Consider the following 27,998-nt stretch of genomic DNA (forward strand, 5'->3'; position numbering starts at 1 on the left):
CTTTAATTATATAATGACAAATATATAATTCACTTTGGGTCATTTATTCTACATTGGTGTTTCATGGAACCCCTGGGTTCAGTGAAGTGAAAATAAGGGTTCCATGAGAAAATTCCTTTGTGGTTCCCTGCTCTGTCACTGCTGAAATAGTAGAACTAAATTCAGTGGTCGGCAGGGTGGCAAGAGGGATCCGGCTGTTAAACCAAATGAATTTAGTTCCATTATTTCAGCAGCAGCAGCAGCAGGGCAGAGAGCCCCTCATTTGTCCCACTATCCGAATGGCCTTACCCGACTGGTGGGCGTGGCTTGGCTCACCCCCACCAATGGAACACCTCCATGCCATTCTTCCCTCCGCAGGGCATGTGAGGATGCCTGATGTAGGCTCCCTAGTCCAGGAGGGCTGGTTTGGGGCTGAAGGGGGCTAATTCTGGGGACATGGGGGGATGGGTTTGGGGCTGAGAGAGTTTGTCTGAGGATGGGATGGCAGGTTTGGGGCTGAGAGGAATTAAACGTGGGGATGTGGGGATGGGTTTGTGGGATGGGGGGTAAAGCGTGGGATGGGGGGCCAAGGAGGGTAGAATTTGGGAATGGGGTTCTGCAAAATTCTTTTGAGTTTAAAGGGTTCCATGGCCAAATAAAATTGAGAAACACTGTTTTATATAATATTACAGTAAATCATTTGTTTAAGGGACTAATGGGGGGAAGGGGTGTCTGTTAATGCCGGAAGTCCATTAAATCTGAATCTGCAGGACTGGAGGCACTCTGCAAGGTGCACTAGAGCGTGTTCTGTCAGAGACCTGGGAGGAATGAAGCGGGCTTAGGAGAGAGAGCTTGGCAGCAGGCTCTTTGTGCAGTTTACCAAGCAGTCTCTGGGCTCACCTGCCACGAGCCACTCATCACCCACTCGAGACTGGGTGCTCCCACGGAAACACAGTTTCCCTCCTCCAGCCCTAGTGGCCCTAGCCATGGCAGCAGTTTCTACAGCCACAATGACTCTGGTGAGTCGCCAGCATTTGTTTGTGGGGGAGGGGGCTGGTGGATAGTGTCTGTTATTTCTGAAGTCCATTAAATTGGGGTCCGTTAAATCGAGGGTTTACTGTATAGTATGATCCAGTGTTCATATGGCTACTCCCTGACTACACTGAAACAGCCAACATTTTTAAATGGTCTTGATTTACAAGAAAATATTCAATTACTGGAGTTTATTGTATTAAGTGCCCAAGTTCATTGTAGGAAAACCTTTAAACCAGATTTCAAACCTCAGTTATTTTGTGACATGAATAAAATTGTCTCCTCTAAACAGCAAATGACATTTGTCCACAACACAAAATCAATACACGTCAGCATATTTTGTATTACATGGCCACTAGGGTCCCAAAATTAGACTGATATAGCTAGTGGAGTTCAGGGTTGTGGAATAAAGAATTGGTATGATAAAGTATATGAGGGATTTGGCAGATTGCCTATCTATACTATATTATACTCTGCCTAGAACAGATTTTATCCAGATTCATAAATACTAGAAATCACCAGATTAACTCAAAAAAGTAAAGTATGTTTTATTATCTGCAGTAGAACAATTTTGCTATCAGTCAGTGAAAAAGGAATTTGAGTAACAGTCCAAAATATTGGAAGGAGAATAGAAACATATCAAACTCTTTGCAATGCTATGATGCCGAAATGCACACTTCAGTCTGAAAAGGTTAATTTCAGAAATATATATTTATCTCTGTGTCAACTCCCCTTTAAATCTACATCAGGCACCTGTGATCACATACAAATCAGGACAGTGTTAAAATGCAGATTACTGCAGCTGAACAGCTTTGATGCTGCCTGGTAGGGAGGAAAAGAATGGAGTGAAAGCTGATGATCTAATGCACCTCAAAACTTCAGCAGCTAAATAAATGCTGAAGAAAAATCCCTTGATGACTTCATACCACTGGAAGGGTATGTAATCTCAAACATAGACATTGTGTCCAGCATACAGGATTGCAGAATTTTTCAATTTGCTGTTTCTACATGTTAAAAAACATACCTCCTGAAACATGTGACTTGGAATCATTTGCCATCAGTTCCCAATATAATGACTGGTTTCCCACTCTGCATTCAGCAAGCTTCAGGCAATGGGCTTGAACTGAGTCCAAGTGGAAGTGGGCCAGACACATTAAATGTAAGACTTCTATGTAATAACTCCCTACAGAAATTGTGCAAATAACATAGCTGAAGTGCCTTCTGCACACTGTGTAACCGAACTCTTTTGGCATTCTGATTAATTCCTTGTCTTTTTCTTCTGTTTGTGCAGTTAAAAGGTAACACTAAATAGGAAGAAAAACCTGTAATAGGATCTGTCAAGCATTAAATGCAAAAATGTTCTTCTATTCATTTGAAATTTAGATATAAATAAGAAAAAAGACTCAAGTCTTTGTATTGAAAGGTAAGTGGGCAGGCTTTTCAACTTAATTGCCATTTTTCCTGTTGTCTGGTTAGTGCAATGAATGATGCAAACGTGTGCTACTAATCCAGCCCTCACAGCTCAGGAGCACCCCTGAATTTCTGCTCAATTCTAGTGAATGTACTGTATTTCTGGATTTCCTCCCTAAAGCTTTTGTGTTTATTCTGAATATAATCCTGTGATAGAGGGATGATTTTTGAGGGTAAATAATGAGCTGAGCTTCATCCAGTTATTTTATGCAGCTCAGATTAGTCTTTACAGAGATGGAGGCGTTGATGTTGTCAAGCTTCCAATGAAAAACACAATGACGAGATTGACATGCTGAATTCTGTACACACCAGCCCAAACCTCAGCTTGCCAGATGGAACTAATGTTTTCAATAAATCATTTCATTCCAAATGGAAATGTTTTTATGACCATTTCTGTACTGTTTTCCTGTTTAGATTTTATTAAAATTTTGCATTTGAATGACCAAGAGAGGGCATGAATATTTTGCTAATGAACTCTAACATGACAGTTTGGAAGCCAAGTATTTAACACGCACATGCACACACACAGAAAATGAACAGGTTGTTGGTGTGGCATTCCTGGAAAACTCTCACAAGAGTGTATGGATTCTGTAAAAGAAGGAAAGGCTCTGGAGCCTGGGTCAACTGAGGTTTCAAATATAAACCAGTGATGGGCCAGTTTCAAACCCCTGAATCTTCCCATCCTCCAGATTTTGAGCCTTGAAGTGAATGAAACTATTCTAATTTACATCAGGAGAGAATCTGACCCTTGTCTCTGACCCATCTCTAATACAAATCAGAATATGAACTTTGATACTTTGCTTACAAAACAGAAAATAATCTATTTAACATTTCAAAATAAAACTGGCAGGGGAATGTAGTCATTGACATACAGTAAGTAATGTCCCTCTCAGATATGTTTTTAAAATCTGAAAATCTTGGATGTAATAATCAGTGCTCTTATCATGTGTAATGAAATACACATGGGGTCAGAGTCTGATTTTTTTTTGCACTGCTGTTAATAGAGAGTGGTTTCGCTGAGTAGATTTTCTAATATAGCAAGATAGAAATTACACGGGTGAATATATCTGTCACATGTAGAGCTCAGTGATTATTGCAAAAAGTTTCCTGACGATATTTGTTCATATTTTTAAACAACTGCAATTTGACCAAGTTCAGAATTCCTTTCTTGTTTGCTTCTTATAAATGTTTAAGTTTTACTGGCAAAAATGTTCATGAAAAGATCAACAAACAGGCATTTGCAGAAACAGAATTTTAAAATTACATTTGAAAATATTTGCACTGGGAGTACTTGTATACTTATCAAAATCCATGTCCAGAATCAAAAGCATATGACCACTCACAATAAAGTAACTCAGCTCAAAATGTGAACTCTTGTCACAAATCAAGACTGTACAAACTTGCAGAGATATGTTGAATAAATTTGAATAGCCAATGCACAGAAGAAAATTGTGATCTGTTGATAGATACTTTGTGAACAGAATATTTTGTGACTAAGTTTTTTTTTATATGTCTGTCTCGTCACAAGTACTTGGCTCATGGGGCAACGCATAGAGTGTGTGGGAAATGCTAATTTCTAAAGCAGCTTTTGGCTGGTTTGTTCCTTCGTTCTGTGCATACGCTTAGTGTGAGGTTGCTGTAGGCTTTTGCTTGCCAACCTAATGTGTACAGTCACTAGTGTAAATGTACCTGTATTTATGCCTTATGCCATGTCCATTATTGTCCATACATAAACTTGAGTAGAGGAGAGTGAAGATAAGTCAGAAGGGGTGTGTGTAGAATAAGAATCCAGGGTGTGTGTTGGGGGAGGCAATGGGGAGGAGAAGAAGAAGGGGAAAAAGAGAGGGCAGGGGAGTAACCTGTTATTAATAGAACTGTGGAAGGAGTAAATTAAGTGGTATGGGTGCCATTCCTACAAATATCAAAGGTGGGGGATATGGTTAAAAGTATCAAACTCCCAAATGAATTACAGTTCATATGTCTCCTTTTGTAAACTAGTGGTAAAATATTTTGTAACAGGATGACCACTTTAAAGTCCATTATTGTATGTCCTGAAAGGTTAACGTGTTCTCCTACAGGTTTATGTGTATTCCAGTTCCTGATGCCTGATTTATGTCCAGTCATCCTTTGGCTCAGGGACTGTGCACTTTATCCAATGTACATGGCAGACGGGCGTTGCTGGCACATAATAGCATATAGATCACATTAGTGAATGTGCAGGTGTATGAGCCCTGGTGGGATAGGTGATGTAATTAGGTCCAGTGATGGTGTCTCTAGTACAGATATGTGGACAGGGCTGGCAATGTGGTTTGTTTCAGGGATAGGTTGCTGGCTTAGTGTTTCTGTGGCGTGGTGTGTGCTCCTAGGGAGTATTTTCTGAGGTTGGGTGGCTGTCTGTAGGACAGAACAGGTCAGTCACCCAGGGCTTGTGAGAATGAGGGACCATGTTCCAGTATAGGTTGTAGAAGCTACAGACCAACTTGCTACCCCTCTGAGACTCCTAGTGTGCAGCACAGCTCCAAACCTCTGCCAGGTTTTCAGGGAATAATGGTGAGGAATGATGTGATCAGGTACTACCATCAGTAAATGTGGGAGGGCAGGAGAAAGCATGAGCAAAACACAGCAAAACAGTAACTAGGCTGTCTTTCTGTGAGCTACAGAACCCTGGGGGATCACCAAGGAAAGGACCGCACTAACACTGCATACCTACAATGCAAGGGTGGATGCACGTACGTGTGAGTATAGAGTCAAATCTGCGCGCAGCACAGCACAGCACAGGTGGACTCTCAAGCATGACGTGGGCAATATCTGCTACTTGGGTATGCACAAGCGCATAGATATTGCCATGACTCAGAAGTGTCTAAAAGTCTAATTTCAACTTCACCGTCTCAGAATGTAACAGGAACTCCTTCCTCCTGCAACTGCCTTCCTTCCACAAAGCTGTTCTCAGGAGCTGGGGTATGTCCCCCAGGTGCTTGTAAATAAATGAGGAAGCTTACTGTGTTCTTTCATAGAAGCCTGGGAGCCAGAGCACCCTTACTTACATCCCATGTTGTGATTTTTGTTTTTGAACAGATCGTGTTAGGTAGTACTAGCACTAAAGGGACGATGTACTTTGAGTTAGCCTCTTGGGCTAAAAACAAGCTGTCATGATTCAACACAAGAATTATTTGTTTTCTCCACTGTATTACATGTGTGTTTGTCTCTTTGACTTTCTCTTCTGTACTGACAGAGACTCTTAGTTTTATTGAGCACTCAATGTTATTTCATTACTTATATTTAAATCAAATATCTTTTCTATTTAATATTTCAGTAGCTCTTAGGAATCAGGAAATGGAGCTTTGTAATTGTGCTTTTCATTGTGCTTATATTATTTCTTCCCAAGCCTGCACATGTTATGCCCATCTCAGTGGGGTGCATGCTGTCCAATTAAGCTACGTCAGCTCACAGAACAGTGTTCCCTACTGTATGCTCCCTTGTCTGAAAAGCAGCAGAAACAGCTCTGCAGGTGTAAGCTGGCACCTTGCCCACTCCAATCCTGATAGCTTCATAAATCCTGACCTTGCCATAGCCCAGAATTACGTTTCATGACACAAAGCCAAGCTGTGTTATTCACCCGGTGCCCTGCTTTACATTTCCTAAGACAAAAGGACATACAGATAGTGTGTCGGAGCTCTATTCACTTTCACAGTTGTCGAAAGGTTAGTTTCAGGTCAGGTACAATATATGACAAAGGCAGGTGAATAAACTTAAAAATAAATGAATAGTAAAGTAAATGTAAAACATAAGCTTTCATTGTTCTCTTTCCAGATGCACCATGACACAATTTATATTATATCAGAAATGAACAGCTATTACCTCAGCTGTAGAACGGAGAATAACTATTAGGTTTCTTTTTGCTGTCCAATGAGAAGGAAATTTTTCCTACTTATAAGTCTTTTGATATCAGTTATTATGCCTTAGAGCAGTATTTCTCAACAACCAAACCATGGACCTGTGCTGGTCCCCGAGATCTCCCTGACACAGTTTAAGAAAGCAGAAAGCTGGTCACTAGTATCACAGAGGTTGAGAGTAACTGACTTAAAGTGTCTTATGAAGGAAGATTCAGCTTACAATAGTGTGAGAAAAGCACTCAGCCTTTTGACTCCTACAGTCTGAGTTTGCCACCTGATGTTCTATGAGGGCCAGCTGTAATAAGATTTCAAGCACGAAATCTTATCACCGTGGGAGCAATCTCAGCATGACTAGAAATGTAGGCACTAGCAACTAGAAGGTTAGTGATAGTCTGTGGCAGCATAAGTAAGTGGCAATCAGTTACCTGGAAGTACTATCAAAACAAAAAAAGCAGTCAAGTAACACTTTAAAGACTAACAAAATAATTTATTAGGTGAGCTTTCATGGGACAGACCCACTTCTTCAGACCATAGCCATAACAGAACAGACTCAATATTTAAGGCACAAAGAACCAAAAAAGTAATCAAAGTTGACAAATCAGAGAAAAATTATCAAGGTGAGCAAATGCTTGACCCATGTGCAAGCAATCACATCTTAGTCCAAAGATATATTTTGTCAGGTGATGCTAATGGCTTGTCATTATGGGTCACCAGAGAAAGAATTCAAGTAGCTGCATCCACAGCCTCATTAGGAAATCCATCTGCATGGGTCAGCTTGCTTTCTCTTTGTCTGGCCCTTTAGAGATTTCAGGTTCTCATATGTTGCAGAACAGAAGCGTTAAAGGAGCACTGACACCTAGGTTCATCGGGGAAGGCTATGTAGCCTTAAAGGAGCAATTTTGAGTTACGTGTTTCTCAAGCAGCTACAGGGGTATGGAAAGAATTATATATGTTAAGTCAGTTTGGCTGAGTGAGTATGTGTGAAACTGGAGACAGCGAGTATGTCTACATTTTGAGTTGGAGCTTTAATTTTTCAGCTCAAGGCTTGCCACGGTAGCTTTGATAGACAGGGCTGTTTCTGAGATCAGGGTAATGATGCCTTCCCCCAAACTATCTGCAAAAGGAAATTGCCTGCATACCATTTGTTGAGTCCTCCCTGTTCAAGAAAACAGGATTTGAGTATGTATACAAATTATTCTTGGAAAACACCTGACTTTGTGTCATCAATATCTGCTCCAAACAAGAAACTCACCTGCCAAGCCTGAAAATCTGCTGCTTCTCAGTGAAAGGGGAATCAAAACGAAGAAGTTTATTAATTGTGTCAAGTGAGGTGTGCTATCATACAGGTCTAGTGTTAGTGCCATGTGGGAGACCTCATTTTGCTGCCAAGTTCTAGTTTCTCACTCTGCAGGCAGTCAAGTGCTGAAAGACAGAAAGCTTTTATGCTAGGGAGCATGGACAGCTTTTGTTCCTGAACAGAAGCCCCTTGTCTGATAAAGTTTGTTTCTGAAATCTGTCCAGTCTTTAACAGGACAGATCACAGCCATGACAGGAAGCTGTCAGACTTTTAAAGGCACATAAATATGTGTGAGTGTGTGCATGCATGAGCAAGTATGTGTGCGTATAAGTATCCTGGAGTCTGTTTGGAATGCTGGGGTTACTGTGGGAAACAAAGACATTACATTCATTGTGAACGGAATTAGGCACCACAGATGTTTCTGAAACGTCCAGATTGCTGCCATCAGCTTTTCTCCCAGTTTTAGAAGTAAAATCTCTCCCCTTCAAATAGTCTATTAGAAGAACACATGAAAATTAATGAAACATATCATTACTTTTACAATAGACAAATTGCATATTTGTCAGACCACAGAGACAGGAATTCTATGTGATCGTTCTCTTTCACATGTGAGGTTTTATTTTTTAATACAAAGCTGGCCCTTTTCCTAATGTCTTTCTAAAACTTCCTTTTCAGACTCATTTAGCAATTTCACTGTCTTTATCTTCCCATGCTTTTAATGTAGGAAAGGGATTGGGCATAGCATTCACTGAAAATGAGCAGTCCAATTTATGGCTATTAGTTTAGAAGTGTATTTGAAGAGTGAGGGCATGTGCGTGAATGCACCAGACTAGTACAGCTGCATCCTTCTTTATCAGCCATCAGAACCCTTCAATGCTATCTTTCAGCAAAGCTGTGAATTATTTATCTCTTTACGTTTGGACATTTTTAACAAATGTCAGTGTGGCTTCAGTGTGCAGCGAAGCCGATCATTTAGCTGCCCCCTCCATTATATGGAATAATAGTGCTTCTTTTGTGTGGACACTATTGATAAAGAAATGAATGATCCATGAAATCAAGGTGTGAAACACTGTAGAAGTGTCTGTCTACCCTTCCATTTTCTGACTTTTTCTTTAAATCAGTTTCTTAGAATAACAACCCTTTTTGCATCTCTCCCTATCAAGAGCTCAGTGGTTTAGTCTTTTGTCAAGTTTATATATCCTTTAAACTTTACCAACTGGACATGATTAAATGTAAATTGGTTTTACAGGAGCTCGCTCGCTCGCTTTCTTTTATTTGATGTGCTGTATGAAAAGGAGAAAGTATAGTTATTTATTTTTTGTTAAAAATAAGTTGTTAATCATTTGCTTTGGTATTTACCTTCAAAAACATATCAGTTTGCTTCCTTTTAGCTGGTTAAGGATTCCAGGCACTGAGACTTTTCTTGTGTGGAAGGGTTTCTGGTGAAAGCAGTTGAGTGGTATAGTGTTTTTTCAATTACAGAGAAAGAGTGTGGTGTGATCTGATCAAAGGACAAGAGACTAGAAATTGTTGAGTTCTAATTCTAGTTCTGACAATGTGTGTGGCTTGGAGTAATTCACCACCTCTGCCTCAGTTGTCCCATCTGTAAACAGGAGCCTGATGCAGACTTAGGGTGTAGTTCTGTATGTAAGGGCACAGGGAAATGGAAAATTTTGGAATGGAAGATTTTCAGTGGAAACTCCAGCCCAGATGATTTACAAAGCACTCTTATTTAGCCAGAATACCTGCAGCTGACTAATACAAAGCCCAAAATGGGTGATACTGTCCGGCCAAGGCAGTGGATGGAGTGTCTTGGGAATGCAGTGATTCGGTGGAATGGAGACTCTTGGGGCCACGTCTACACTAAAAAGTCCTTTAGGTAAATCAGGCCCTCTTCCAAAAGAACAAGTGGAACATTCACACACAAAGGCCGTTTCTACACAGGCCACTTCCTTCAGAAGTGGCATACTAATACATGGAGTGAAAGATGCTAATGAGGCACAGATGCAAATGCCCCATGCCTCATTAGCATAACGTCATGTGAGTTGGAGTTCAGAAGACCGTTCTTCAGGACTCCAAAATGCCGTGTAGAAGCACAACCCCAGGGGAGCTTCCGGAAGGAAGTCCTTCTTCCGGAGGCCCATTCTTCCTGAAAATTTTTGCTTTCTTGATCTGCTTTGTCGTGTGTGTGTGTGTCTGTGTGTCTGTGCTGACATGTTCTTTCAAAAGAAGAGCTTCCGGAGATCATCTTTTGAAAGATCACTGTCGTGTAGACATGGCCGGGATGAATTTCCCACAAAGTACAGCTGCCCCACAATAACACACACAGATTGAATTTGAAGCTACTGGTGCTGAATTCAGCCCTTCTATTCATCTTGCAAGAGTTTCCTGAGGATGAATGAATAGTTTTAGAAAGGTGTCATGATTAAAGTGTTTGCAAACATCAGGCAGTTCTTTCTGTAATATTCATAGTAGACAGGCTCAAGTTTCCCTTTTTTACTTTGCACTTTATGAAAAGTGGCTTAAATTTTGGGTCTCCAAGCCTTGGCAATGCCCTTTTACCTAAACAGAGTTTAATAAGTATTAGCAGAGATCAAATCAATGTGCACGCTAATTTAAAATAACAGAAAAGCATTTCAAGAACATAGTAATGTACGTATTTCCCTAGTTCCACTCCAAACTATTCATAAATAAGCAGCACATTATAAATGATTCCACTGTTTGAAATTTCCTTTAGTTACAGTGAAGGTTCAGTATGCTGCCTTCTCTCTCACAACAAACACTTTTGGCAGCCGCACTGTAACATGACTGCACGCTGGGAGGCAGCCAGAAAAGCAATGCTATCTTCTTTTGAAGTGAACTGGAGGTTTCAATGTACTGTTGATATTTTAGTCTCCCTGGGTATCAGCTGAAGGGAGGAAGCCATGATCTTGAACTCTGCCTTCAGAGGACAGCTGGTGAAATATGTGCTGGAAGCAACAGGAAACACAATGCTGATTAAACAGGTCAAAATCCTCTGCCTTGACATAATTGTGTTACTTTTGGGGCACTCACCACCTCAAGCCAAAGGACTGTTGGATTTGTTTTTCTCTGAATCTAGTTGCGAGCAGTTTTTATGTTAGTCAACTGCGATAATTAAATAATTACTCTTCTGTTCTTGATGCATTAATTAAGTCTCAAAAAAAGAATTAAAATAGAACCATATCAGTATTAAAAATCCAAGTGAAAGATTGTTGTGAGACTCAAGCCTGCTGAAATGAGCTGAGAATCAATGTTAGCTATATTTTGCCAAACCTGAAAAAAAAGTTTTCAAGGACAGAAAAATTCGTGTAGTCTCTAAACATTTCTTCCTGAGCCTGTGGGCCTAATTCTTCAGTTTTCCTCTGTAACACAAGCTGTTTCCTAGACAGTCCCCACTTAATACTTCTGTGTTTAATTTGGCTGGGTATACATGTTTGGCCACTTCCTCACCCCTTGCACAATCTGCCCGTCATAAAATAGGTAAGGTGCCAACCATCTCCTTGTGCTCTACCATGACCATGGATGCCACGAACAGGCTCTCTGACTGGGGTTTGGGCAAAGGGAGCAGTTGCCCCAGGGCCCAGCATTTCAAAGGGGTCTGGAGCTCCAGCCACTGCTGCTGCTACTTTGGCAGCAGTGGCAGTTGGAGCTCTGGGCCCCCTTTGAAGTGTCAGAGCAGCACTGCTCTGGCTGCATGAAGCTTTGGGGTGTGGCAGTGCTGTGGTCTGGGTGGTGCTGAGAGGTAACTGTCCTTGGCCCCACCCCTTATGCCTTTGACTCCGCCCCTTCTGGACACAGAGCTGGGACCCCCTCCCACCTTGTCCCAGGGTCTGTGGCTACACAGGACCATTACCACTGCCAAGAACAGATGTTCTGGGAAAACTGGCTGTATTCCCCTCCCTCCAGCTCACTATCCAGAGAAATAAAATTTTGCTTTCCCAGCTCTCCTCGTGCTCAGCAGTTCGGTAGCCACCATACACTGAATAGTGAACACCCCACCCACCTCCACCACCCCTCCAATCTTGAGGTGGTTTGTAGAAATCTTGAAGACAATATCTCTGCTATAACTCACGCAGAACTCCCTATTTGTCAGGACAGGTAAAACTGACATTTTCAGGAAAGAGACGTCCATGTGAAATCTTGATTAACCCTTCCCTCCTCCCTCAGAAAATTATTACTACTTATCCCTCCTATGTGGGAAAAAATGACTGTGTACATGGCTACAGGTGAAAAACATAATAATGACTGTTCACCAGTTGAGTCTGCTGTGCTCTCTTGTTTAGTGGAGTATAGATTCTGCAGTGCTTATTGGTCTGGAGTTCTTTGGTGTGTGTTTCATTTCCCTTAAAGAGTTATCCAAGGAAAGACAAAAGCAAAACAAAAAAAAAAACTTGTGGGAGAGATCTTTATCTGAGCCTTGTTTCCAAATAGTAAACACTGTCTCTGTACTCCAAAGGACAGATCCAATATCCATTGAAGTCAAAGGGCAAAGTCAAAGCACAAACTACCATTGCTTTGGCTCACTGCGACTTGGATCATTTCTTAAATGGAGAGAGCCGCCAGAGAAAAAAAAAAGAAAAGATAGTGTTTATGTTCAGAACATGAAGAATTGCACATCAGATTCCACCAACAGTATCAGGAATGAAGATAAATCCTTCTGGTTAAAAAAAAATGTGCCTGCATAAGCTTAGTCTCATTGTTCCTCTTCTGGTTTGCACAATTTTTCTGCTTTTATAGTTGTAGATTTTTTCAGAGGTGGGTTCATTTCTTAGTATTACAAATTTTTCCTCAAGTCACTTTTCTTTGTTTCCCCCCCGAAGTATTACATAATTTTGGCCCAAATCCTTCGTTTTTTAAAAATACTCCTTAACTTTGATGTCTGTGTGCAAACTCTTAACTGCTTTTCTGTAGAACAACAGTCTTTTGAACAGAGCAATCTGTCAATAAACCAGAAAGAGTTTGACCTATCAAGGTGAAAGGGTGTTTGAAAACATCTTAAAATATACCAAGCAAGGGGGGGGAAAAAGGATGGGTGAGGGGGGAAACCTTTGAACCATACACAATATTTTGGAATCATCAGTCTCCAAACATGAAAGAGTGATAAAACTGTATGCATCTGGTACCAACACTGTTCATTACGCAAACTATTACCGAAGACATACCTGTTCATATATGACCTACCTGTAGAGTTTAATCCCTATGTTCTAGAAAGCAGTAGCTTGAGCAATGAAAGGTGTCTACACATCCACATATTAAATGTAGAGTAACATGAAATACTATGTTTCCATGTAGTCTGGCAGGATTTTAGTTAGCCAGGTGATCACTTATCATGTGTTTGGCCACGTTTCTCCTGGTCCCATAGTCCCAGCTACTGGTCCTGGCTTTCAGTGTTCTGTGCTGTTATTTAGCTGTAATTTGCCCTTAAATGTTTTCTATGAGCCCAGTAACCAGTGGACGTGTAGGTAATGATGCTAGCTAATATAGACCACGTGATCTGGTAAATTCTCGCACAAAGCACTGGTCAGGTCCTGAGGGTACCAGCCTAGAGAGGTTCGACCTATATATTCTACAAATAGAAAATCACCTCTGAAATCACCAGTAGGTAATAATTCCCTCAAGTACCCAGTTAGCTATGTTTACATCTGATCATATATCATTCTTCACCATCTCTTACTAACAGATTGAATAAAGGAAATACAGTCTTTTTGTTGGAGAACTTTCCCTGATCAAAGGCCACTTTTGCATCCTGTACGGACCTACAAAATATATGGGTATTCTGTGGTGGTGGAATATACAGAATTTTCCCTCTCAACACACTGAGAGACTCAGTGCAATCCTAATTCTCTTCCCCCCCAGTGTTGACAATCCCATTTAAACCATAGTAAAGCTTTTGGTCCTTTTTGGTATGTCTATAGTCAGCATGCTCAGTACTGATTAATGTTCCTGCCTTACACCAGTCTGCACTTTTCACATCACACTTCCAATTCAATGTGAATGTTTCTGGATGGAATAATTCTGGGAGGAGGTTTGTGGGGAAATGACATGCTGGCGCAGCAAAGGTAAATTACTGGATAGTGAAGTCACATTTTGTTGTAGGCCATTCTGTGGTATGTTCTGGGTTGAAAATGGTTCTCAATCCTGTCTACTTTACTCAGTCCATGAGTTTGTGGATGCATTTCTCCACCCCCACAAAGATTAATTTTTAAGTGACTGCTGAAGAGAATCCAGTTTTTTGATGAAATAAGCTCTGTATTTTTAGTCATTCTGTTATCTTTTCCAGTGCAACACTAGAAATTCATATATTTGAAGGATTCCTGTAAAACTACCACTGCATAACAATTTAGTTTCCTAAATTGTATGTAACAGTTTCACTTTTATTGTACTGAACCAAGACTGTCTTTTCATTTATCATTTTTAGAAGCAAGTATAGGACAAAACCTGCCTCTCCCTACCACCCGCACTCCCACACCACAGACTAAAGCACTTGTTTTAAAGCACTTTGATTACCATAGCAATAAAAGCCCTCCTCCTCAGAAAATAACCCCAAGGGTCAAGGAGACCAAAAAAAAAAAAAAAAAGAAATAATATTCTAAAGCAAGGGACCTTTTGTTGAAAGAGGGGGAGTGAAGGAAAGATCAAGGAATAAAGGTATTTGAGTGGGTACTATGATTATAAGAATTTTTTTTTTAAGGAAAATAGGAGAGACACAAACACCTCGTTCCTTTAGGCAAGTTCCTTAATCACTATGGCTAGCCCTCCACTATAGTGACCTGTCGACAGAAGTCACTGTTGGAAGATATCTTCCAACAAAACTTCTGTCGACAGATCTCTGCAACACACAAAAATGGATCATTCTGTTGATCTGCTCTGTTGACAAAGAGCAGCTGGACTGCTCAACCATGCTCTCGACGGAATGGCTAACCAGAAGCAAACCAACAGGGCTGCCCCGTGACCTGGAAGCCCTGTCAGTTGACAGAGGGACCCCTGGAGTATCCACTTTTTTCTTTTTTAAACAGATTCTGACACAAAAAGTGTTCTGCCTTGTGGGGAGAGTCAGGAGGCTGTTGACAGAAGTGCCAGTTTCTGTCAACAGTGTGTTGACGGAATACATTTTAATGTGGATGCTCTAGGAGTTTTTTCAACGAAGCTGGGGTTTGCTGACAAAATTCTCTAGTGTAGACATAGCTTTTGAGTAAGATTCTTTAAGCAGCTGTGTACCACCTCTGGTCTGCTTCAAGGGCTGGAGAGACTCCTATCATTAGTTACGTAGTTCTGGGGGTCTGGCTAAGCATCAGAAGCCCCAGAGAGGTGCCCTATGAACTGCAGTACTACCTGGAATCCCTACGGCTCTGTGACACTATCCCTCCATAAGTAGCCTTGTGGCTATCACTTCTTCCAGACTGAATCTTGGGTTTAGGGGCCTTTTCATGCCTCTCCAGCCCCTTTTTACTGGGCAGGTGAAAATCTCACCTTTTAGGGTCTTAGCTCACTATCTATAAAACAGGAATAATAATTTTCCTGACCTCCCATCAGTGTTGTGGGAACTAATGTATTAATATATGTGATGTGCTCAGTCATTACAGTCATGAGTGGCATAGAAAACTCTTTAAACAAAACAATAAACAAACCTAAAACCTGATAATGAAGTAGATATAATAACCATAAATGAGACAAGTGTTTTAAAAAGTAAAGACTCACTTGTGTTTTATGCAGATTGAAGTATCTGCAACTATCTGGTGTGAGCAATCAATATCTGTTTCAAATAGAGGAGGTTTTTTTTTGTCTAGATTTTCATTCATCCTGTATAACATTATGACCACAAATACAAAATATATGTGATGATCTTGTAAAAGAGACGGCATCAATGTCAGAGCTACATGGAGACAAACTGCATAAGTTATTATTAAGGCATGTTATTTTTAGGTCATTTTGAAAAAGAACAGATAAATACATTATACAAGGTTTTTTTTTGTCACTTGGTGCAGAGAAGTGAGGGTTGAGCACTCCACTGGAAAAATCTCTGTTTCGGAAAGTAAAAAGATGATGGGAGATTCATATCTGAGAGCATGCCCTTGCAGAGAAATCACTCTGGGATCAATGTCCTCAAGTCAAGCCAAAAGGAATCTCTTCAGAAAGCAAGGGTGAATGCTTGTAGGGCTTGTACAGGAAGGCATTCTCTTCAGAGGATGTTTAAATTATCGGATGAACCCTACAAACCCTACAACTGCAAACAAATCTAGAATCCTTCAGCTTGTATGGCTTTTCCTATTCCCATGCTGGCCTAAACTAGCTTCCACATAGGACCCTTTCTAGAGAGGAATCTCAGTGTTCTGTCTCTTTACTGAGATTCTGATTTTGTTAGGATCAGGGGTAAATTTCTGTTTGTCTGTGTTGCCCAAGAGTGGTTACTTGAATTAAAATAAGCATAAGTAGAAAACAGAAAATAAGCACAGCATCACATAGACACTCACATGTAAATAAACACATAATTTGTCGCTAGTTGAATAGAGTGACAACTGGCACAAACTTGTTTGTACAAAATTTGAAAGTATTTTCTAAAGTATGATTTAACAAAAAATTTCTCTCTGAACCTAAAGGCTGTTCGGTTATGTCTACGCTAGAGGCATCTGTCAACAGAAGTGTCTGCCGGAAGGGATTTCCCGACAAAACTTCTGTCGATGGATTGTGTCTACACACAAAAGTGGACTGATCTGTCAATCTGCTCTGCCGACAGAAAGCAGTCACATATTCTGGCCACTTTGTTGACAGAACCAGCCCTGAAACCCCAGAAGACAGGGTGGCAAGCCCTTCCGGCATCTCTGGACAGGCTTGTCCTTAAAGATGCTCCCACAGCCCACGTTCCCTGCCCATGCCAAGGCTTGCCTACCTCCTTGAGGGACAGCATAGCTGTTGCAGGGCTCCCTAGCCATCTGTAAGAGACAGTCCTTTTCTGACAACAAGCATGCAAGACCAGCCCCCAGGCTCACTGTGGACCGACAACCAGCTGCTGCAGGCACTGCTACTCATCCTGGTGGCCATCTTCCACCACATCCCAGGGGATGAGCCTACCAACTGACCCAAGGAGCATGATTGTGGTGCCCCAGTGCCCCAACCACCTCTGACTCGTGGGACCCTGGGGAGCAGGGGGGCAGGCAGGGTGGGAGGGGGATCCATCCAGTCATGGCTATTGCTCACTGCAGGGCCTGAAGGACCACCTGGGTCATGGGGTTTGGAGGGGCCAGGGCAGGAGGGGGATCCACAACATCAGGGGAAAGGAGTGCAGTGGTAGCTGTGGGCCCAGAGGCCTGGGCTGCCCTGGCCTACAAGATGGCCAGGATGAGGTCAATCCTGGGCATCAACTGGTCCCAGGCCCATGTCCACGCCCGTGTCTGCTCCTGTTGCCACTCCCTGTCCTGCAGCAGCCACTGCTACAACAGGTCATTTTGCCACCAAAGAGCAGCCATGTACACCCTGAGGGCATCATCATCCATCCGGCACTGGCTTCTCAGGCTGCAGGCCTGCCCTGGTGGTGGTGGGGTGCTGTTCCTCTGGCCAGCTTCAGGACTAGGATGGTGATGTCTGGCCCTGGTGGTGTGGTGGGGCTGGCCTGGCCCTGGAAGCTATAAGGTGAGTTCTTCCCACAGTGATTTCTTCTCACAGAACAGATCCCAAGGCCTGACTCCTGGCTGCTGGAATAGGGCTATCCTGGGAAGTGCATGCCTGTGCCCCCTGCATGGTGGGCCCTTTCACACAGGCAGCCCATGGTGTCTTGGGGAGCAGGCTGACCACTGCCCCCTTCACCCTCCCACGTAAGAATATAGCAGCCCAGGGGGAGTGTCTGGCCATGAAGGGGTCTCCATTTGGGTGGCAGGCACAGCCTGGCACTCCCTAGGGCCCCTTCATGTGTGCAGCTCGCAGCACTGTCCACAGGGAATGGATGATGACTGTTACCTCTGGGCATGCCCGTGTTCCAGGGCACGCTCTCCAGGGGCACATCTGGGATTGGGCTGGGGCCCATGTGGTTGGCCCACTCGCAGCCATGGCACCAAGGTGTGCATCGTGTGGGGTACTTACTGGACAGTCCCCTAAAGAGGTCTGGCGATGCCCTGGATGATGTGGCATGGCTCGACAAGGCTGAGCCCAGGATGATCACCAGGTACCTTCTGCAGCTTCCAGGTCTGATGTCAGCTCCAGCAGAGTCCCTGGCTTGTCCCATTCCAGCTGTGGCTACTGATGCCAGGGTGGTGGGGCAGCCTCTGATGCGGTGTCTATGGGGTCAGTGAGGAGGGAGCTGCCCTCGGCCCACAGCACACTGCCCCAGATGTTCGGGATGCATCCCATGCCCTGGTATAGTCCTGCCACAGTTCTTTAACTTTGGCCCAGACCTGCTGTATGGTCTGGGCAGGGTGGCCATGGTCCCAGGGGCTGCTGGCCAGGTGGGTGTAACCAGGAGCATTCTCCTGCTTGGCTGGGGGGCTCCTGATCGGCTCCTTGTCAGCCCAGAGGCTGATGAAGTCCTGGATCTTGGGCTCAGTCCATGATGTAGCCCTTCATTTGTGGCCTGGAGTGGCTCCTGGTCTCCCTCCAGTGGCTTTCTGGATGGCTCTGGGGTGTCACGGTACTGCTGGCTGGCTACCATGGCCTGCGGAGGTGCTATGGCATCACTGAGAGGGTGTGGGTGCAGAAGGCATGCTGGGACCTGCTCTCTCTCACACAGCTTCCTTCCATGGGGTTTCTGGGGCTCTGTGTCCTTTAAAAGTGGCTGTGATTTTGATGGAGAGGGCACCTCCCAGGTCCAGCTGGCTTGAGCCATGGAGGACCTCTCTGTCAACAAAAGGACCCCTCAGAGCATCTACACAACTTTTTTGTTGACAGAAGCAGTTGACAAAGGCATTCTTCCTCATCCTGGAGAGGCAGAATGCTGTTGGTGGAAGACACTCTGTGAGTTTTGTCAACAAAACATTCTCATGTAGACATAACCTCAGTGTATTTTACTCTTCAGGCAGTTAGTGTTTAGCTAAATAGCAATTTTAATTTAATAAAAAAGATTAGCAATTTGCCCCAAAGGAATGGGGGACCAAGAGGTGCATCATGAGAAACGTCACTAGTCATTTTGATTGTTCTTGACACCTTTTGAAGACTGATTCATTATCAATGGCATTAAAGTATCCAATTTCCAGTTTGCCATGTAGCATAATACTGTCTGCAGAACTCTGTTGTAACAGGGATAGTATAGGTTGAACTTTAGTCTGGAATTCTCTTGTCAAGTAACATCAATACTCCAGCATGAATATTATTTAGTTAGCTGGACAACCAGTTATCAGGAGTTTGGCCAAGTTTCCAGTGTCTCATAAAGTTTGTTTACACCCACCAGTCCTAGCTCTCATGTTTTGTGCTGTTATTTAGCCCTAAATGTCTTCTCAGAGCCCAGTAAGCTGTGAAAGTATTGATAATGCTGATAGACAATATTGACCTCCCATGGTTGCAAGTTCTCTTGTTTGGCACCAGAAGGTCCCACAGGTGCCAGACTAGAGAGATTCAGCCTGTACTGAAATGCATGTTATTAATTATTAATATAGAAGGACTTGGAATAAAACTACATAAAAAGTTAAACAGAGAGAATCCTGCCCATGGTTCCATACTGCTAATTGATGACAGTATCTCTAGACTTAATGGCACCTTTCAAACTTCATCTATTTAGGCTTTAGTCCTGCTGAAGTAGAAGATGCAGGGTTTTTTGTGTATTGTATATTGGAAATGTGTATTTTTGTATTCTTCCCCTTACACATTCTTTGAATGAAAATAGAAAGTTTCAGTCCAAAGTAGTAGTTTAACAGTATTATGAATGACTGAAATTGGCAGGCAGACTTGAAGCAGTTCTGACACTTTAATCATAACATTTTTTATCACTTTAACTGGAGATGACTCTTAAACTGATTCATGTTACCCTCAAACACTGCAGACCTAGGCCGTTTCTACACATGCCACTTCTTCCCAAAAATTTTCAGGAAGAAGGGGTCTCCGGAAGAAGGACTTCCTTCCAGAAGACTCCCCGGGGGGCCACGATTCTAAAGGATATTTTGGAGTCTGGAAGAACATCTTCCGGACTCGAAATCATGTGAGCTTATGTTAATGAAGCGTGGGGCATTTGCATCCATACATCATTAGCATATTTCGGGCTGTTAATTAGCATGCTAATTTCAAAGAAAGTGGCATGTGTAGAAACGGCCCTAGAGTGTAGACCAAAATATGACTACTACAGATTGAACCTCTCTAATCTGGGACATTCTCAGCCAGCGAACTCCACAATCCAGGATGATTTTTGTTAGAAAGATGACCACTTGTCATGAGTGTGGCCAAGTTTCCTATGGCCCCATAAAGTTTGTTTACAGCCACCTGTCCTGGCTCTCAGTGTTCTGTGCTGTTATTTAGCTGCAATTTACCCCTAAACGGCTTGTAAGTGCCCAATAAGAGTTGGTGATATGCTTGGAAATATTGAACTCCCATCATCCAGAAAAATCTCTTGTCTGGCACCAGTCAGGTCCTGAGGGTGCTGGATGAGAGAGGTTCAGCTTGCACTACATAAAAATTCTCATACTGCCTTCATTACCATAGCATTAGAGAGTCTTTCAGTAGTGCATGAAGAAATTGGTCTATCATCAACCTAGGCGGCTTGTTCTTGCTCTCATCTTGGTAAGTGCAGAGTTGTTCACAGGGGCGTATTTTGATTTGGTATGATTTTTGTTTTTATTTAGTTAGTCTGTGTCTTTTCTAATGAACTGTTAATATAACACCCTAGGTAGCTACATTTGTAGTTTATATTTTCCTCAAAAAAATATAATTTGCCTTAACGTCAAAAGTTTTCATTCAGAAATATATTTTGTGGAAGAAAAATGGAGAGCATGTCATGAGTGTCCAGCCAGGAGTCTGAGGAATAAAATAAATATGGACGCAATGGGTATGTTTGAATATATAATTTCATACTTCACTCATCACAGCGGGACAACAATGCAGCCAAAGGGGCCCATTTGGATAAATCCCGACTTCAGGTGGGTGGGCAATAAGGGGGACAGTCAGATTAACCCTGGTGTCTTGGCCCCGCTCCATGGCTGGAGCACCGGCTGAAGTGGAGTCAGCCTCGGCCTCGTTCCCCAGATGCAGGTGGGCCTAGAGGAAAGGTGAGTGAACCACTGCATTAGGAGTTCAACAATAACAAGGAAAGTATAAATTCAAATTACAAGTGGGGAGGGTTAATAAAGTGAAACACAGAGACTGAGAAATCATTTTGTGTGGGTTCATCTGAAACTCCTGTGCTGGAGCAGATTGACTGAAGCATTAACATTAGTTCCAAAATAACAAAGCAACCATATAGGGCATCTCCTGCGGTGTGTTTTCCTTATGTACTCAATATGTGCTGTAATGCTCAGTTAATTCACTGGGGTTGTAATGTTCCCAGAAGTACTTTGGCACACACTATTAAGTGATGTTAGCTCAGATGGAAAGGTGAGAGCAAAAGCAGGGAGTAAGTATGAGGGGCAGTCAGGAAACAAGAATTCTGCTTTGTGAAAAATGTCAAGGTTTTGAAAATTGTTTGCCTTTTGTGCTGGAACAAAAATGTGAGCTTTCAAAATTTCTCCTGAAAAAACGTGTGTGAGATAAAGGAAGTGTAGGTAAAAGCACACTGCACCCCTGCCTTGCTAAGATACCAGTAGTTAGGCCTCTGCCTGGGACATGGGGCATCAGGTTCAAGCCGCTGGTCTAAATCAGGCAGTGGAGGGAGCATTTTTTTTCCTAACAGAAGAAATTTTGGCTACAAATCTATAGTCAACTCTACTAGGCATTGCCACTAAGGTGTTTCAGATAAAATCTATCAGAAACTGGGAGACGTAACAACTGAAAAGTATCTGAATAAAATACTTCTAACTATTCTATATATCAATACTTTTAAAAACACTTGAAAAATCTTTTTTTTTCCAGATCTGAGGTCAGGAACAATTTTTACCCGCCAATCAAGCCTTATTATAGTCCCTAACCACAGTTCTTAGAAGACACATTTGGTACTCCAGAAGAACTGAAGCAAATGTGTTCATTCCTGCTGCCAAGCAAAGTTGTTCTTGGCATAAAATCACTTGCCTGTGAGTTCTGGTTGAAACTCCTGTCCAAAGTCAGTGGCCTAAAAATCAAAGTGTAACTGCTGGAGAGCTTTAATGATGGGTCTTGAGTTTTGACCCTTCATTTATTTAAGACTTTTAGAAGGACTGGCCTGGTTTTAGGATGTTTAGAGTGTTCCACTTTTTTATACTTTGTGCAAAATTCTTTACATTTTCAAGTGAAGGAAACTCAGTTTACTCACTCATTGTCACTGATGGGAAAAACATTTACGAAGTTTACAATACCACATCTACTGAGCCATTCTACTATTTGTCCCAATTCAAGCTACTTTCACTTATTAATCTAGTTAGTCTTTAAAATGCTGTTTTGTTTTATTAATTACCTGTGATTTTAGGAGTATGTAAATTAATCTGGGATTGAAACTATTGTTTTAAAATATTTTAATATTTTGCTAAAATTTGGAAGATATTTTAACACCAATATTTTAATTCAAACATACTGAGATTTTGTAATTTCCCAGAATATGTAAAATGACATTCACTGGAATTACTTTGACTGCAGCAGACTCATTCATATTCATGTTTTCTCCAAACAGTTTGCAAGTGTAATGTTATAGTAATTATATGTAGTATCTTACTGCCTGAAAAAAATAGTGCGTAAACTACAGTCCTGGAGCAGCATATATATGTGTATCTTTTTGTGGAGACAGGCATTTAAAGTGAGTTTAAGATGAGTAAGGTATTCTTTATTGGACCAATGTCTGCTGGTGAGAGAGACAAGCTTTTGAGCTCACATAGAGCAGCTCTGGCTTTAACAGACTTGAAGAGGAGCTCTGTGTAATCTCAAATTTCTTTAACTGACAAACATAGGTGCAATAAAAGTTATTACTTCACCCACTTTGTCTCTCAGATGTCTTGGGACCAACAAAGATATAACAACACTGTATATAACTTGAAGTGTATGAATAGCCTCATTGACTTCAATGATACTTCAAGGGTGCTTAAAATTACTTGTGTACTTATGAATTTTGCTGAAATGGGACCTATAGGCATACAACATCACTGGAATGCAGCTGATGGCAATAACCAAGTGGTTCACAGAATGTTGTGCAAAGTCAGGAAGAGAACAACTTTTGACAAAGATCAGCAAAAACCACCTGTTCTCTTCTTCTTTTTTTTTTTTTCCTTTACGCAAACTGCATTCATGCTCAGGAACTTAATTTGTAAAGCCTTTCCAACAGTCTCATACACGCTAAATTGTCTGGTCTCAGTTTGCTTCACTCTCCTGGAATTTCAGCCTGTTGTTTGAAGAAGTCAAGCTTTTCCAAATCGGTGGCTTAGAACCCTAAATTTACCTTTCTACACTATGTAGCAATGAGTGTAAGTACATGCACCAGCTGTGACTGTCTGAATAGCAGGTCACACTAACTTTGGAAAATGGGATGTCTTAAAGTGCCCAGGAGGACAATCTGGTCATTCCTTGCTCTTTCCAAAAAGTGTTATGGGATTTTTGATGTGTCCTGGACAGCCAATGAATGTGGCTTGAAGAGCAGTCTAACCGTTTCTGGTACTAGAACTGTTCTCAACTGTGTCTAATAGTGCAATACAGATTGAACTTCTACCATTCAGCACCCCTGGGACCTGACCGGTGCTGAATGAGAGAATTTGCCAGACATGGGAGGTCAGTATTGTCTAGCACACTACCAACACTTCCACTGCTTACTGGGCTCTTCGAAGACATTCAGGGGTAAATAGCAGCACAGAACACTGTGAGCCAGGACTGGTGGCTGTAAACAAACTTTACGGGGTCACAGGAAACTAGGTCACACCCATGATAAGTGGTCATCTGTCTAACTAAAATCATGCCAGATTATGAATGTTGCTGGATGAGAGAGTTCTGGATTACAGAGGTTAAACCTGTACCAATACAATTCCAGATCTTTATGTGGGACACAGATCTATCCCCTTTTGAACAAAGGGTGATGCTGTCAGTTGGTCATATTTACCTTATGAATTATAAAGATTGAGAAATGTTGGAAATGGCTGTTGATCAATGAGAAATGCCAAACAATCTCCCTGGATGTATTTCACTTAGCTGATTTTTATTTCATGTAGTTTTGTAATGTTTCATCAAGAAAGCAGGCCTTGCATTTGACAGTAGCATTGTTTCAGAGTTGTACACAAAGATATATAAGGATTATACAATGTGTGTCTCCAACAAATTCTGGCCATAGAGTGCTTTATACTAATAATAATGGTTAGAATTTAAATGCCCACAGCCTTACATGCTCCTATTGATTCCATACAGCTTTACCGTTATTGTTGCAAATCAGGTAATTACAGGCTAAAATAATACTCATTTGTGTAATTCCTATACCTAACTGGTGTCTATACACATGCTAGTTTATGTGGAAATATTGTAAGCTTTTCTGGGCAAACAGATGCGTGCACATTTTTTCTCTGCATTCCTGTAGCCTGAGGCTTTACAAATGTTGCCCTGTGTATGCGCAGTTACAGTACTTGAAATAAACAAGACATAATTTCTCTTAGTATTATGGCATACAGCATATTATTGTTCATTACACTGTAATTCTGTCTGAGCCTCTGTAATCACATAATGTTAAATCTATTGCTGCTTTATGTGAAAACAGTAGCATGAGATACTTTACTGTCCTCGTCTTAGCCTGCGTGATATATTTTATTGGCAAAATCTACTCATACAGAACCTTACTTTCTGAAACTAATGCACACAAAATCACTAATCAAGTATATGAAAGAGAGGGAGAGACTTTTCCACTTTTAAATGGAGATTAATATATTTCACATTCTTCATGCTTACTGCTTTGCTCATTCTTCTTATACTTCACCATAGCAGCATTTTAATGATTGGAATTCTAACTACTATGTTATAGCTGTTCCACTTTGCTTGGCAGTCTGTCATAAATATCTGTCCCTCTTCCACCATGCTGAATCAGCTAGCGCTGCCAGAGGAGAGGAGGGTCATTTCAGCTGCCCATCAGCTCTTATGGTGTGTGGCAGCCAGACTACACTGTAATATAGTTATAAAAAGTTGTAGTGGGGGAAGGAACAAAAGAACTAGAGACTGACAGGAGATGAAGAAGCAGAAAGGGAAGGAAGCATAGGAAACAGAGAACAAGTGTCACATTTGGAAGTAGGTGGGTAATGTCTTCTCTCTGTGGCTGAGGGTACATCTAGATTACATGGAAGATTGACCCAGTCAGGGTCAATCTTCGGTCATTCAATTTCACACACCTGGTAGGCATGCACAAAACTGAACTGGGTTCATCAGTTGACTCCTGTACTCCCCTGTCTTGAGAGGAGTAAGGGAGGTTGATGGGAGATTTTCTCTCATTGACCTCCCTCTGTGAAGACAGCCAGGTAAGTCCATTTCAGGTAAGTCCGATTCTAGCTGGACAATTGTCATAGCTCAAACTGCACATCTACAATCAACTTGCCTGCCTAGCGTAGACAAGGCCTTGGTGTAACATACAATATGTTCACAAGTTGATCCTCATAAAAGGGGATAACAAAGTGCAAATAACAGTGAGTAAACTAACATTGATTCATCTCCAGGAGGAAGACAGACATAACACAGAAATAGAGGCATGGATAGTCACAATATTATTTAAGACGTGCATCTGAAATAACTATCTGGGAAGGCTTGGACCAGCATGTGTTCCTTCTCCCCTTCTAGGGCAAGCACAATCTGGGGAGGGAAGCCACTCGCAGCCCTTCTCACCCTTAGAACTTCTTAATAGCTCTTGGAGTGCATCTTCACTACCTGCTGAATCAATGGGCAGTGATCAATCTGGGGGGTTAGGGAGGTGTTGATTTATCTCATCTAATACAGATGTTAAAAAATTGAGCACTGAATGCTCTCTCATCAACTCAGCTACTCCACCAGAACCGGAAGTGGAGCAGAGTTGACAGGAGAGTGTCAGCTGTCGACTTACCACAGTAAGTAGCTCAAAGTGTGCTCACTTCAGCTACGTTAGTCATGCAGCTGAAGTTGCGTATCTTAGATTGATGGCCTGTAGTAGCACAGACTAGGCCAGTTTGTGCTATCACAGGCCTTCAGTCTAATTTATGCAACTTCAGGTATAGGACTACTGCAGCTGATATCGAGTTCCATGCTGTACCAGACATTGGAAATTTCCCTGTTATCCAAAGGAAAGCTCTCCCATGTCTGTATTTACTGGGGAACCAGTCACTTGCACCCACCACAGACACCAGGACCAATGCCAAGTTGCAACAAACAAGTAATACACATGAAAACAGCCCTAACCTTAACCTATCCACTGTGTTTTCGAGCTGCTGTGAGGAATGTGAAAAGCCCACACTACCATGGCCATCTTGGGAATGAAGCAACACTTTTTCCCTGGCCACACAAGGCAGTAGACAAAGGCTGCATCTACTCTATGAGATAAATTCAAATTTAATTCAGTTAGCTTGATTTTACCATGTGACTTCTTTCACTGTAAAGACCATTAGCTCGATTTAGGCTGCACTAATCTTGACATTACAAAATCGCAGTTACCTGACATGTAGAAGTGCCACTTCTTAAAATTGAATTTATTAGCCTCCAGAGGTGTCCCGTATGTAATCCACAATGCCCTTCTCAGTGCTACGCTCTGGCTGCTGCTCTCCAGTAATCAGGAAGAGCTTGATTTTCGAAGCAAGAGCAGTGAGCCTTTAGCTGTGGGCTCATGTTACTTTATGACAGCCTGAGAAACAGCTTCTTTCTGTCTATGCTTTTTGTGGGATGTGTGCATCTACCCATTCAAACAGCCTCTGCAAGTAGTTCACAAATGCCTCTACCCTTGCTATTTTTTTCCTGCACTGCCTGGTGCCAGCCCCTGCCCTGCCATACCACATGCCAACAAGGCTGTGCCGGGGATTGTGCTTGCATAACACATCAAGAAACTTCTTCTCAGTGGTTTACATTTGTGTATGAACCCCCTTCCCTGCTGCACAGTCTGGGTCTTTCCCGCACTCAGGCACGTCACGTGGGGAGCCCCCAACCCAATCCAATAAAAGGATATGCCTGCCATTCGTTGCTGGCAATGCTATCAGTCGCGCAGGAAAGACAGGGTTTTGCTGCCACTATGGGGAAGTCTCCCCTGGCAGTTGAGATACTGGGGGCTTTGCTGCTGCCATGGAGAAGTCTCCCCCAGCAGTTGAGATACTGGAGGCTTGGGGGAAGGAACAGCTCAGCTGCCTCTGGCAGATAGTGTTCTGTGCAACTATCTTTGATCATCACTTCACAGACTGGACTGGATTCTCCTTGCATGCAATGTTTTATGCCAACCTATCTCAATACACTTTTGTGTAGTTACTGTGTGGCACATATTTTTTTCCATTATACAACTAGCCCACTCCAAGCTGTGAGCATTACCGTTTATTACCTTCTCTGTATACAGTTAACCCTAAAACTTATGGGTCTCCTTATTTTGAGCAGGGGTAAAGGACACATACTTCTCTTTTGGGGTAGTTTCTGTATGACTAATTAATCATTTTTCTAGGACATTTTGTAATTCCAGCCAAACCTGCAAGAACAAAAATTAAGCTGTTGGAATCTATGTTCCTTTAAAACACTAACTCTCTCTCTCTTTTTAATTGGCTAGTGTTTCTTAAATAAATGTTTCATAAGATTAAATTCTGCAGGAGAATGAAGCTGCTGTGAGGCTCTTGCTGCGCATCCAAAGGCTTTTTCTGACAGTGTATCATTTACAGAGCCCTGAATCCTCATTATGGGACTCAGCAGGCAAGAAGAATCTGCTGCACTGATAGCATTCCTGTTATCTGTTTTAATAAAAGCTTAATTTCCTTTCTTTCTCCTACGCTCCTAGGCTTTTCAAATAATTTGTTTTTTCTGACTGTTACTGGTCATCTTGCAAGCATCCAAATCATATTGTCTTAATCTTTTGGAGAAAAATGCAGAACAATTTCAATTTGCAGCTGACTCCAGACTACCCAAGCAAGATTTCTGTCTACCCTTCACAATCTATCACAGAGTAGATATTCTTGGGATTGCCTTAGCAAATACTATACCATAAACTTGGAAAGTGTGTAATCAGAGGCACTGTAACAAAAGAGTACAATAATCCTCCGGATAATTTTTGTGAGAAATATATGTTCTTTTTAAAGAAACCTAAGGTGGCTTAATAATCAACT

The sequence above is a fragment of the Carettochelys insculpta genome, chromosome 5, assembly GCF_033958435.1.
Source record: "Carettochelys insculpta isolate YL-2023 chromosome 5, ASM3395843v1, whole genome shotgun sequence".
Taxonomy (NCBI): domain Eukaryota; kingdom Metazoa; phylum Chordata; order Testudines; family Carettochelyidae; genus Carettochelys; species Carettochelys insculpta.